Genomic DNA, 12,500 nt, shown 5'->3' with positions numbered 1-12,500 from the left:
ACTAACAATAAAACTCTGTATTAGTTTGCAAATTAGTTACAAACAAATATATATATATATATATATATATATATATATATAATGTTTGTGTATTATACAGTTTATATAAATTACCATCAATTTCTGCTTAGTTTAAAGGTTTCCAAAATTCTATTCTAAAATCCAGTTCCCATGGAAAGTTTTCAGATAGTTTCCAGAAATTTACTGGACATTATAAAAGATCTTTTCATCCACCATCATTGGCCAAATGCTATTTCAGCTAAATGGGCACAAATCCAATATCGAGTGAAACGCCTTCCCAGCAGGGAGAAGGTTATTCAAACAGCAAACAGGGAGAAAAACTATAATGTGATGTTTAGCCAGCACATGTAAATGCGATTGTTCAGGTGGCCGTTTACCTTACGGTTTATACGTGCTTACCACACAAGAATTCCAGCACATTTACCTGTACTAAGAGAGGAACTTTAGGGACATTTAGTACACGATAATATATTTTCATACTTGGAAGTCCCTACATGCAAGGCATATAAAATGGCTGCCTCGCTTGTTTACATGCAGGCCATGAATATTTGAGCATCTATGAATATGTTCAGGCTCGTAAGCACACTCTCTTGCTGATTGGTGTTAAATTAGCAATGTAGTGCTCATGTCCCTAAAATCTCATCATACTGTTTGGTGAAGCAGAGTTGGCATTTTCTGTGTAAATGCCACCATGGGTGTAGAAAAAGCTCAGGCAGGGCTCATGCTCCTCTGAGTGTACAGCTGGTAAAAAGGAGAGCTTAGTAATACAGAGCAGCACCTTCGAGCCTGGATACAGTACTTTTGCCTGTGGGTCACTAAGTATTAAACTGCACACTTTTGTATTTAGAATGGATGAACGCTGTCAATACAAGACATACAACCAAATTGAATACTGGACTTAATTTACATTCCTTACACAGCAAAGGCCTGAGGGGTTGAGGGGTTAATGATTTTGCTCATGGGTTCAACAGTGGCTGTATGGAATTCCTGAGATTTTAATTTGCTTCTGGTTACCGAACCTATACAATTAAGCTACCGCATCCTGAAGCATAAACTGCCATATGTTAGTATACATACAATACAGCAAAGGCTTTTCATTTTCATCTAATGAAAATAAATGAGGTTTGGATTGAATGCAGGAGGCATGCTGCCCATTGGGAAATGTCGTTGCTTCACTGCTGCATCCTAGTTTTATCCTGATCTGGTTACTATGTGTGTAGAGTTTTATGTTCTGTACCTGTGGGTTTCCTACCACCTTCCAAAAACACTCTGATGAACACACTGTGCTAAACTGCCTCATGCGGGAGTGAGGGCTTTTCCTTACAATAGACTAGCATCCCATCCTGGTGTTCTCCTGGCTCTTACAGATTGTTCTGAAGATGAAGAGGGATTGAATGTATGTTGTTAAACAGGGTACAGGAAATCCTGGGAACATTGGAAACAAAATGAGAACATAATCTGGAAGGGATGCCAGTCCTTCACAGGGAAAATTTGAGTAGCCAATCTGCCTACCCTATATGTTTTGGGGGAGCTGGGTGGAAACCAGAGAACCTGTAGGAAATCTAGGTATGTAACTGACCAAGATTTTTTTTGTATAAAATAAACTCTAACAAGAGGCTGTTCACTTACAAAGCAAATTAAAGAAGCAACTTTTCTGGTGGTGGTGGTGGGTTTACAAAGAATCTTGGGACCACTACTTCTACATTCACTCATCTCTTGAGATAATCACACACCATCCAGCATAATCCAAAAAAAATTTTTTAGGATGATTGTGGGGCCACTAGTTTACTAGAATCATAAATGATTTAACTTAAATTATAAATGCTGGGTGGATGAGGAGAACAGCATAGTCAAGATCATGGACTCCGTCTGTCTGCTAGGACCTTAACTCTAAATAGAAATGGACAGCATCTAGCTTAGGCAAGATTAGGGGTTTCTTAATCAGACCAAAGAGACAAAAAGCTATAATCAGGGGAAAATTACCCTAGCAGGCTCTTGACCACTAGTATAATACCAGTAAACAGGCATTACTAAATGCATGCTGAGATTGATGGGAGTTTGTCTGAGAGGCGGTGCATGAAGCTGGGGGAGGACTGTGTGGAAGTAACGTTTTATGACCAGACTGTGTGGCTCCATCGCAAATGAGCAATTTGATAGTTGATTAAATGTCTCTCATTTGAATTTCATTACATCCGTGCACGCGGTGAATAAACCAAGCAGTCAGCATTGCTTTTATACACAGTGTTGTGAAACCCGGGTCATGTAACTAAAATCTAAATACTTTTAATAGCATTGTGCACCTGAATGGAGACATAACTACAAATAAACACACAAACAAACATAAAAAGCAAGATAAACACAAAATTCAGAGACACTCAACAGACACACACACACACACACACCAAACACTGTGGATGGAGAGGTAACCATAGCAACATCAAAGCCCAAAGGTTTTATACTGAAACCTTATTTACTTATTTAATTACACAGAGCGGGGAAAGGGGGAGAACGATTGAGAGAACTGGAGAAGAACAGAGTGTGAAATAGGAAGGAATGAACAAAATAAAGGAGATAAGGAAGGAAAGAAAGACAGGAGAAATGAGAGAAAGAGGACAGGGATGGGGAGACATGAGAGAAATGCGAAAAAAGGAAAGAAGAGAGGAAAGGGATATAATTTGCCAGCGGTGGTGCCTCTCTGTGCTGTCTGTCAAAGAATCGACTACTAGTGAAGAGGAAAAGGGATCAGACATGCATGAGGAAGGACAGGCTGGGAAACAGTGAGGAAGAAGATGAGTGCAGGCGGTTAGTCCCTGATACCCCAGGGAGAGAGATTTGCCATCTGCCAGAACCCTGTATGTGCAGCTGTACCCAGGAGAAGGGTGGCAGTGCAACCATAGAGCTCTCTCTCTCTCTCTCTTTCACATACATGTGTGGGAAAACAAACACACACACACACACACACACACACACACACACACACACACACACACACACACACACACACACACACACACACACACACACACACACGTATTCAGCCTAATGGGATGAAACGCCATGATCAGATTGAACACAAAGATGTGTTCAGCACGCACATGTTTTACGCACATCCATTACAATCCCCCTTAGACAGGAAGTACATTAACTTCAATACTGAGGTTAGGAGTGAAGAAAAGCCCCTAACATTGACTCTTGCTTCCCAGTGGAAAAACAGATCAAATAAAGGCAAAAAAATCGTATAAAACTAAAAGCGGGTGTATTTGGATTGCAATTATGAAAACAAAGACAGAACAGAGAATAGAAAGTACATGCAGAAAGACTGACAGCAGGATAAAAAGATAGAGACAGAAAAAAAATTATATATAGATATAGATAGATAGATTGATAGATAGATAGAGAGAGAGAGAGAGAGAGAGAGAGAGAGAGAGAGAGAGAGAGAGAGAGAGAGAGAGAGAGAGAGAGAGAGTGGACAGAATACAAAAAATATTTTTTTTGAAACAGCAAAAGCACTCAGTATTAATACTACATCATTTCAGGTAGAACACACAGGTGTGTCTTTCTGTCCTCACAAGGACCTTCCATTAACAAACTATTAGTGCTGGTAATGGATGCCTATACCTATAAGTTCTGGTAACCTCAGTTAAACTCTGGCTCAAATTATTTTTTTTTTATATAAATGTTGAATATAAATGTAAAATGCAATGTATAAGTGCAATACTTCCTCACGAAGATAGAAAAACAAGCCCATTTAAAACACACCCCCCCCACACACACACACACGAACAATTGATGGACAGCAAGTGTGGTTTTAAAAGAAGGGAGAAACGAAAAGAGCAAAAGGCAGGAAGCGCTCACATCAAAAGCGACTGAGTGACACAGGTAGAAAAGAGCAGAGAGAACGAGAACGCCATCCATAAGATGATGACATGATGGAGCGTGGTTTGAAGCTGTGGTGGAAAGAGAACAGGAACAGAGAGAATGGAGAATGTGAGGGTGCTGTGGTGAAGGTGTGTTAATGTGGAATGAGCTGCTGCCATGACGGATCTTAAAGAGCATTCAGGGCTTTTATCAGAGAACCCTGAGGTGTCAGTTTTCTCAGCCAGGGTGCTGTGCTAAAGGCCTTATATTGTACTATGGACGGTTAATTGCATTACTTTCAAAGACCTAGAATGTGATTTTCACGTTTTAGCAATATCACACTCTGTGCTAAACGAATCAATTTACATCGCCTCCACCCTGTATTTTACACTTTGAAGTTGGAAAGTAAAAATTTCCCCAGCGCTATATTCCACTTGCATGTGGACTTTCAGTGTTTTGGGTTGCTCATTAAAACACACAGTGTTCACAGTTAATAATTCAGCTTGTTTTTGTTTTTTTTGTTTGTTTGTTTTTTGGTGGATTTGATCAAGTTTGTTTGTAGTTTTAGATACTCAAGGTGTCATTTAATCAGGGATTAACAGGACTTCACACACAGAGCCAAGACAAGACATAAACCCAAAATCCAGATCAAAGACAATAATAAGCTATTTTGCAAATGCTTCTTCACTCATGTGAATAAAAAAATTAATAAAAAAATATAGATGAGAGAAGATAGGGACTTCTGGCTTCTTGTTATATAAGCAATCACACTCTTGCCTAATTTTACCAGTCTCTTTTTCATCTTTTGGGTCCACCTGAGCACAGCTTCTGCATGAGTTATTTTGGCTTTTTCCCACCTTGTACCAACTCTCATTCCTGTTACTCATTCTCTCATTGGCTGGAGCTCAAAATAAGTGGCCTGGAATGCAGTGTTCTTGCTGCTTCTTGTACCTGTGCCCACAATATAAAACTCATTATGGTTTATGTGAAACATGCGTTAAAAAAAAAAAAAAATGTCAACGCGGCTGTGCCTTCTCACACACATGGTAAACAGTGTCTCTAAATTGCTCGTGCTTAACAAGCAGATGTGCCGAGCATGCTCAAAGAGTAGCAGTGGTGGGACGGGCATGTTCGCTGAATTTATGAGGTTGTTGTGGAATCAGAAAAACAATTGCTGCTGGCAGGTTTTTGCTAAAGGTTTGCCGTCTCTACAGTATCTTTCGCTTGCATCTCTCTCTTTTAGTCTATACTTATGCTCATCAGATGCGTCTTTGGAATTACTAGAAATACACTTTGCTTACAGCACAAATGCCCAAGTGTCACTTCATGTCAAGCATTTCGTGTGATCATGGGAATGATGTTTGTGTATGGAAATCAAGTTATGTTGATGTAAATTACATGTATATCTTGCACATGATGATGTTATTTATATATACACTAATTGTATATATTTTTTTTAATGTAAATGAAGACTGCGAGTTAATGGAATTCATTTGCATGTTAAAATAGATACGTTTGTGTAAATCACAGTATATGCAAATATAAACTATATGTTTAAAAAAAAAGAAAAAAAATATGTACAGTATATTAGGAGATATGAGAGTGTGTATGTTTATGATTTTTTTTTATTTTACTGCAAAACATACGTGTTATTAACAAAAATAGTGTATGCTAAAGGAACTCGTGCATGTTTCTGAAAAATCACGTCTGCTTAAATGAGTCACGTATTTGAACGGAAAAAACGATGCTGCAGACTACTAGGGGAGTGAATGTGTGCATGGCATGAAAGTGTGTGTGTTTCTAAAATAGCATTTCACAGGGGTGAGTGGGTGAATCACAGTGAGTGAGTGAGATACAGTGTGCTAGGGGATAGTAACAGATGTCCTTAGTGTCTGACACTCCAGAACCCTGCCAACACTTTGGCTTACACACACATACTGGCCTAATAGTCACTTCCTCCCTCTTAGTACATATGCATTCGCGAACACTTGACTCTCGTTCTTGGATAGTTTCACACAGCTCATTCATTCATCTGGGCAACGGCAACATCTGGATTGGCTACACCACAGGCATGGCAGTTGAAACCATAGGCTAATATAAGATGAGCTGCGTTAAATAAACACTCTACTGCAAACATTTCTGCCCCAGTATTAATTGTGCTTTTGACAGCTACAGCTGATTATTACCACTGAGACAAATATATTGCAGATGTGTTAGACCTGAGAGACAAATATATGCTGTTACACACCAGATGTAATTTAGCTTGTCACATGATTTAATATACTACCGCATGTCATTCTGGGTGGACACCACCAGACCCCCTTATGTGCATTTTAACATCTGTATTAGATCCAGATGTTCGGCGTAGTTTCGTATATTCAAAGGTTTAAATTCCTCTATATACCAAACACCTCCACCACTGCTACTTTAAAACAACATGCTCAAAGGTTTAGATCAATATGAGCTAGGTATGATGCTAAAGGAGCAATAGACCTCGAAAGGGAATGATTTAGAACCAGACATGGTTGCCATTGTGACCAGTTTTATTTCAAGGATGGCAGATGCCTCCCTTAGCCTGCAAAATGACCCAGCACCTTCTGAGTCACAGGTTCAATATCTGTCTGCCTGTATTTTCTTCAACTTGTGCACAGTGCATGCTAATGTAAGTATATTTTTTAAATAAAAAAAATATATGCATGGTGTCAAAAAAATGTCTAGCATTTAATTAAGAGCTAGCCGAGAGGACATGGGCCAAAGATCTAAAATTGTTGTATGGAGGAATTGAGTCGCAAAACTTCTTAATTCGAATGCAAACAAAATCCATGTTGTGATTTATTTTTCAGGCTGTTCTATGAACTGCTTCTTCTAAACTCTACCCTTCCTGGTCACTGGGATGTTTCCCTTTAGCTTTCCTCTTACCTAGGTTAGTGTACCTTTACTTATTCATGTTGTGCTTTTAAGGCACAACATATTTTAAATGATATTAAAAGTACAAAGATTTTTTTTTTTCTGAGAGTGTGGGTCAATATTTAATATTTGTGCTACTTACATTTACATAAATGCCATTTGTGAGACGGCCTCATCTAGAGCATCTTACAGTTATCTAATTTATCTCCACTTTACACGTGGAGTGCATGGGTACTTTCACTTGGAGCGTGTGAACATGGGTTGCCACTATTCACATGAAGTGCATGGACATTTTCAACTGGAATTCCTGGACACGTTCATGTAGACTGGACACGTTCATGTGGACTGCATGGACAAACCTTGATGTGGAACGCTTGGACGCGCACATGGAATGCACCTTATGAGTGGAATGGCATGGACACTTTCATGTAGAATGCATGCAAAATTGCATTGGAATGCCTGGACATTTGGTTGACACTTGCACTTAAAATGCATGGACACACTTTCATGTAAAATTAAAATACATGCCCACTTGCATGCACGCTGACACCATGTTGCATTTTGATGTACCTGATGAAGTGGCCCTGTCCTCTGCACATTGTGCCAAGGTGAAGCCTTCACTCCCTCACTTCACACTAAACTAAACCTCGTTAGAAAGATGTCCCTTGAGCAGGAAGATAGACTGTACGGTTAAATCTTATTACTCATTTCATTAACAATCATATCCGTAAAACATTGTGTCTAATCTTATAAGCGTTATTTATTTATTTGTTTCCTATTGGCCCACACAGCGCTTAGCGTCCGCTGAGGAGTTTGGAGGGGTGGAGCGCGCGAACGCGCGCGCGCAGCCGAGCCGAGCGGAGAGCAGCGCGCCGTTCTGTATGACAGAGAGCGCGAGAGCCTGTGCGCGCGGCACTCACAAGCAGCCCGGCGCGTGCCACAAGCGTTTTAACGGCTTTTTAACCCGGGGGAGAAAAAAAAACAACCGCGGAGTCGCTGCTCGGCCACTGCTGACAGAACCGAGCGGAACCGAGAGAAACGCGGATGAATGAGACACAGGTACGTAGCGTTTGGACATTTATTTCTTTTTTTTCTTTCGTCCTTCAAAACGTCTAACGTTACCAATTGTAACCGGCTTGTTCTTTTTTACTCTCGGAAACCTGAAAAAAAATTGAAATATTAATGGGGAAAAATAAGAGGCAGTCGGGAAGTAAATAGTGTCTTATAAAACGTGTGTAAACACCGAGGCTAGGTAATATACTATTAAAAGAGCCGGACAGAATACTTGAGCGGTATATAAATGCTGTAAATATATCTTTAGCCAAAAATTTGTGTCCACTTTTTATTGCTAGTCGACTTGTTTGGTGTGTTTTGGTGACGGAGTCTTAATTCCCAACCTGTTACTGAGCTCTAACACTGTCAGAAACAAAGGCACCACAATTTACTTTTTTACTCTGGTGCTCCCTTTATGAGTTTCTTATACCTGGGAAGGTGTATGTGATAGAGCTTTGATTGATATATGTAAATGGGTACAAATATGCAAAGTTGAATATATATATATATATATATATATATATATATATATATATATATATATATATATATATATATTTTTTTTTTTATATAAAAGATTGTGGTACCCTTGAATGGTACCACCCTAGTGACAAGGAAAAGTACAGTTTCAGTAGCTTTGCTGCTTACAGGATACCATCAATAAACCAATTGATACAATAAACCAAAATTATGTAAAGTTTAAAAATCTGATGGTATTATGGTTTAATTTTATACTAATATTTATTGTAGTATGCTTGAGCATCTCTCGTAGGAAGAAGCCGTAGGCTGTTTGAAGCTCAAGTATCTACAGGTCACTAATCCTTACAAATACAACAGGCTTTTTGCTTAGTGATCACTGTTACAGAGCTGCTTGTTCAGTTAAAGATTATATACAAATGCACACCCTGAGTGTGAGACCACATACAGAGGAAAATAATGGTTGCAGGGAAATTGTAATTCAGTCTTACAATGTCTGTGCATCTCTGGTATAATAATGGAGAATACCATGATGCGATTAATAAACGTGGGTTTGAGTTCAAGTACACATTTAGGTCCCTCCCATTTTCCTCCAGTCATCAGTCTTTACCTTTTTTTTGTTGTTGCTTGTTAAGCAGCTAGTGACCACCTGTGCAGTGATAAATATAAAGAGACGAGACAGTTCAAGGGAAAACTTCCAGAGGTCCATGTTGAGCTTTAGATGATTTTCAGATGCATCAGATCGCACACAGATGGGTATGATCCAATGTGTGGTGGCAGGTGATGATTGCAGAAGTGTGAGTGTGTGTATGTGTGCGTGCTATGGCGATAACGCTGCTATCTTTCAACGCTTTCCATCGTCTTTCCTCTTTTTTTCCTGCCCTGTTGGTGACAGCCAGAAAACAGTGGGGTTTTTGTAGACTCGCCAGCATGAGCTCCAAGCCATGCCAGCACAGTGGGAAGAGTGTGTAACACAGTCTACTCCACATGAAACCACTCTCTACTGGACCATCAAGAAACACATTACACTCACACGCACACACACACACACAGGCGCGCACACACTCACATGCACAAAAGCCTTCAATGAAGGGTCACACACTTGAATGTCAGCTTCATTTATGCAGGAACTATCTCACGGTAGTAATAAAGTGTGACTTTTTACATGAGGATTTGTCAAAGTATCAGGATTTCTTTAAACACTTTAACTGCTATTAGACACTGCTAAGCCTTTTTACTGTGCAAATGTGATTTCTTGATTACTTGAAGCGTAATTACAGCAGATCAGCTGTAATTAAGGTGATAGGATAAACTGCCTGAAATCTATTACTTGCCTTCTTACACAAACACAATATAAGGTACTTTTCTTTGACATATATAAACATGTGTAAATAATTGTACTTAAACCCCTAGCTCTAAACCTGACCTCAACAATAGTATACCAACAAGAAATCTTTTGGCTCTTTTACTTTTAAAGCATCATTTTTTAAGAAGCATTTTTCCTCACGAGGCTAGAAACAATATCCCCATCATTTACAATCTGTGCCCTTTCACTTTATTCTGAACTCTTTATACATAGAATATGGCTATTCTGTACATAACACTGAAAATTACAGAGTGAAATGACTGCTTCAGAGTAAAAACCAGACCCACTGACATTGAATGGCCTCAGTCAAGGATTTTACAGTCTTGGTCTTAATAATCTGTTCTGTGGTCAGCAGCTGCAGCTGTGTTTAATTCACAGCTCGATTCTGACCGAGTGATGTGTGCGTCACGGGTCAGTCTGCGCTCAGCAGCATGATAAAAATACTGCATCCACAATACTGTGTGGATTACAGCGGAAATCTCTTTCTCTTTTTCTCACACACAAAGAGCTAGCCTGCCTTGGAGATGACACTTAAACAAAAGCATTTATGGCCAGCAAAAATACACAGCTGCAGCACAATGCAAATACGGTCATTACGCAACTGGACTTCATAGATGTTTCATCGAGACTCTCTATTTTAAAAGTAATCCGGGTTAAAAAAAATTGAGCACGTCTGGAAAGCTGGACCAAAGGAGAACCTGGTCATGATATTAATGACTTTGGAACAATTATTTAACACCAATCTGATACTCAGGCTTGGACAGGATATTAAGGGGGGGTGGGATTGGGGGGGGTGGGATTAGGATCCAATTCTGCAACAGATACAGCCTGAATAATCTGAGAATTGCATGTAGCACAACAGCATAAAGCAGGTTAAAGTAATTCACATGTTAAAAGTAGCCATGTGGCAAAACATTAACAACAAACAGTGAGCTATTCAGCAAAGCAGCAAAGCGTATGTGTGGGAGTTTCTCTCATATCAGGTGCGTGGTAATACGTCACATTAAATGGCCCTTTTTTTGAGCTGGAAAGGTTTAGACTAAAAATGTTTTTTCTATGCTTGTCTAGTATTTACATGTTTTTATATTTATTTATATATGCCATATAAACATTGTGCATGTGAAATCCATGATTAAACATAGCATTTTAGTTTTTTTTGTTTTGTTTTGTTTTTTAAGTGAATTACCATGTATATTAGATCTTAACAGTTTGAAAGAACAAAAAAGATTATGTATCAATATTGAATGATACTCAAAGTATCACGAAATGTAAAGTATCATCCTAGCTCTAAAATGTAACTTTTCTCTCCTAATGAATACTGCATGAAGAGTATGTGGAAAACTGTTAGAGTACTGTCTATTACAACTGTATAAAAGCACACACAAACACACACACGCACACACACAAAGGCCTCTCTAGAGAAGACTCCACTCCAACACAACAATGAGTGGATCTGTCTCATCTTCTGCCAGTTCAAGGTTGTCATAGACACCATGAGATGTGCATCAGCCTCGTCCATTAATCACTGTAGCCATTTTATTCATTGTCACCCAGTGATTTATTTCAGTCAAATCAAGCATTCTTCTGTCATGCACAGATTTTGGACTGAACGCCATTTGTGCTGGACAGTGAACAGAAAAGCTGTGTTGTTCATGAGCACAGGAACTAAAGAGCAGCCGTATGGCACTAAACCGCAGCTCAAAGAATTTCTTACAATACTGCTGTTCGGATGACGGAATATCCCAGACGCTATCCTATGAACTGCCTCACTATGTTTCAATGGCTGTGGAAAAGTGAAAGTTGCCTGAAATCCATCTCTGCTTGGGAGATTTCTTTAAGGCTTCAACACATGCAAAAATGGGACAGTCTATACAAATCAGCTCGTGGTCAGGGCCTTGAACATTTGTTTTTTTCACACAAAGTATTCTTAAGGCTTGACTTTGTTTAGAAAGGCTGGACAAGTGTAACTTTAACAGACCTTTGTATATTTAGTAAACAGGCTTCAGGTTTTATAAAGTGTTTCTGTTGATGTAAATGCTGTAAGGTAAAAAACAAAGAATTCTAAGAATTATGAATGAGCATTTTATATATTTAGAGATAAATTGCATGCAGCCATAAAAGCGCTTTTCTGAAATGCTGAAAAGTACATTTCAGCAAAAAATAGCAAATAGCGACGGACAAAAAAATAGTCTGAACATTTTTTTATTAATTTGCTAAACTGAAATTCTAATTTATATATATGTATTTATGAAATTTATATTTACGTATATAGGTATTTATGAAAGATGCAGCCAGCGGTATGTCTGTGATAATAATAGAGGTTGACCGATATGGGTTTTTCTTTGGCCGATTCCGATATTTAGAAATCAGGGCAGCGAATGGCCGATATATGACATATTTTTGGCGGATATATGACACCGTTTTTTTATGCTAATTTTCTTTCCCCCTTCATTTCATTAAATCTTACAGTTAAGTAATAAGACGTGATATGGAAAATTAAACATTTATTGAACAACACAAGCCAGTACACGTGTTTGCTGGTTTTGGTACCCGTGCCTACCTGTAACCTAAACTATAGCTGGTTGAAAGCTCGCTACAAATATTATTCTCATTCTCTCTAAAAGTAGCATCATTTATAATCAATAAAGTATATAAGGCTAAATTAAGAATGAAGAATAAAATGCCTGGGATACATCGATCCAGCGGTCAGACATCGGGTGGGTTTTGAACGTCAGTCGGCTTTAGTTTTTGCGGTATGTTCTCTAGTCGGATGGCGTCAGCTGTTTTTCGCCTGATTCTTAATGTTGAATCGGCGGCA

The 12,500-nt window shown here is 38.9% G+C and overlaps 2 protein-coding genes across 8 annotated transcripts in view; one reads left to right on the top strand and one right to left on the bottom strand.

The window, feature by feature from the left end:
• The window catches only part of macrod1 (mono-ADP ribosylhydrolase 1), a 91,520-nt gene that overhangs the window by 46,698 nt on the left and 32,322 nt on the right, over window positions 1-12,500 (bottom strand). The window lies entirely within an intron of this gene.
• Window positions 4,388-12,500, top strand: part of flrt1b (fibronectin leucine rich transmembrane protein 1b) — a 26,093-nt gene continuing 17,980 nt past the window's right edge. For both annotated transcript variants that reach the window (XM_083560729.1, XM_083560730.1), the window contains exon 1: window positions 4,388-7,845. The gene's annotated coding sequence lies outside the window, so the exon portion shown is untranslated. The remainder of the gene's footprint in view (window positions 7,846-12,500) is intronic.

Source organism: Silurus aristotelis (assembly GCF_946808225.1).
Source record: "Silurus aristotelis genome assembly, chromosome: 14".
NCBI lineage: Eukaryota > Metazoa > Chordata > Actinopteri > Siluriformes > Siluridae > Silurus > Silurus aristotelis.
The sequence above is the reverse complement of the archived record's forward strand: the minus strand, read 5'-3'. Positions and strand labels throughout refer to the sequence as shown.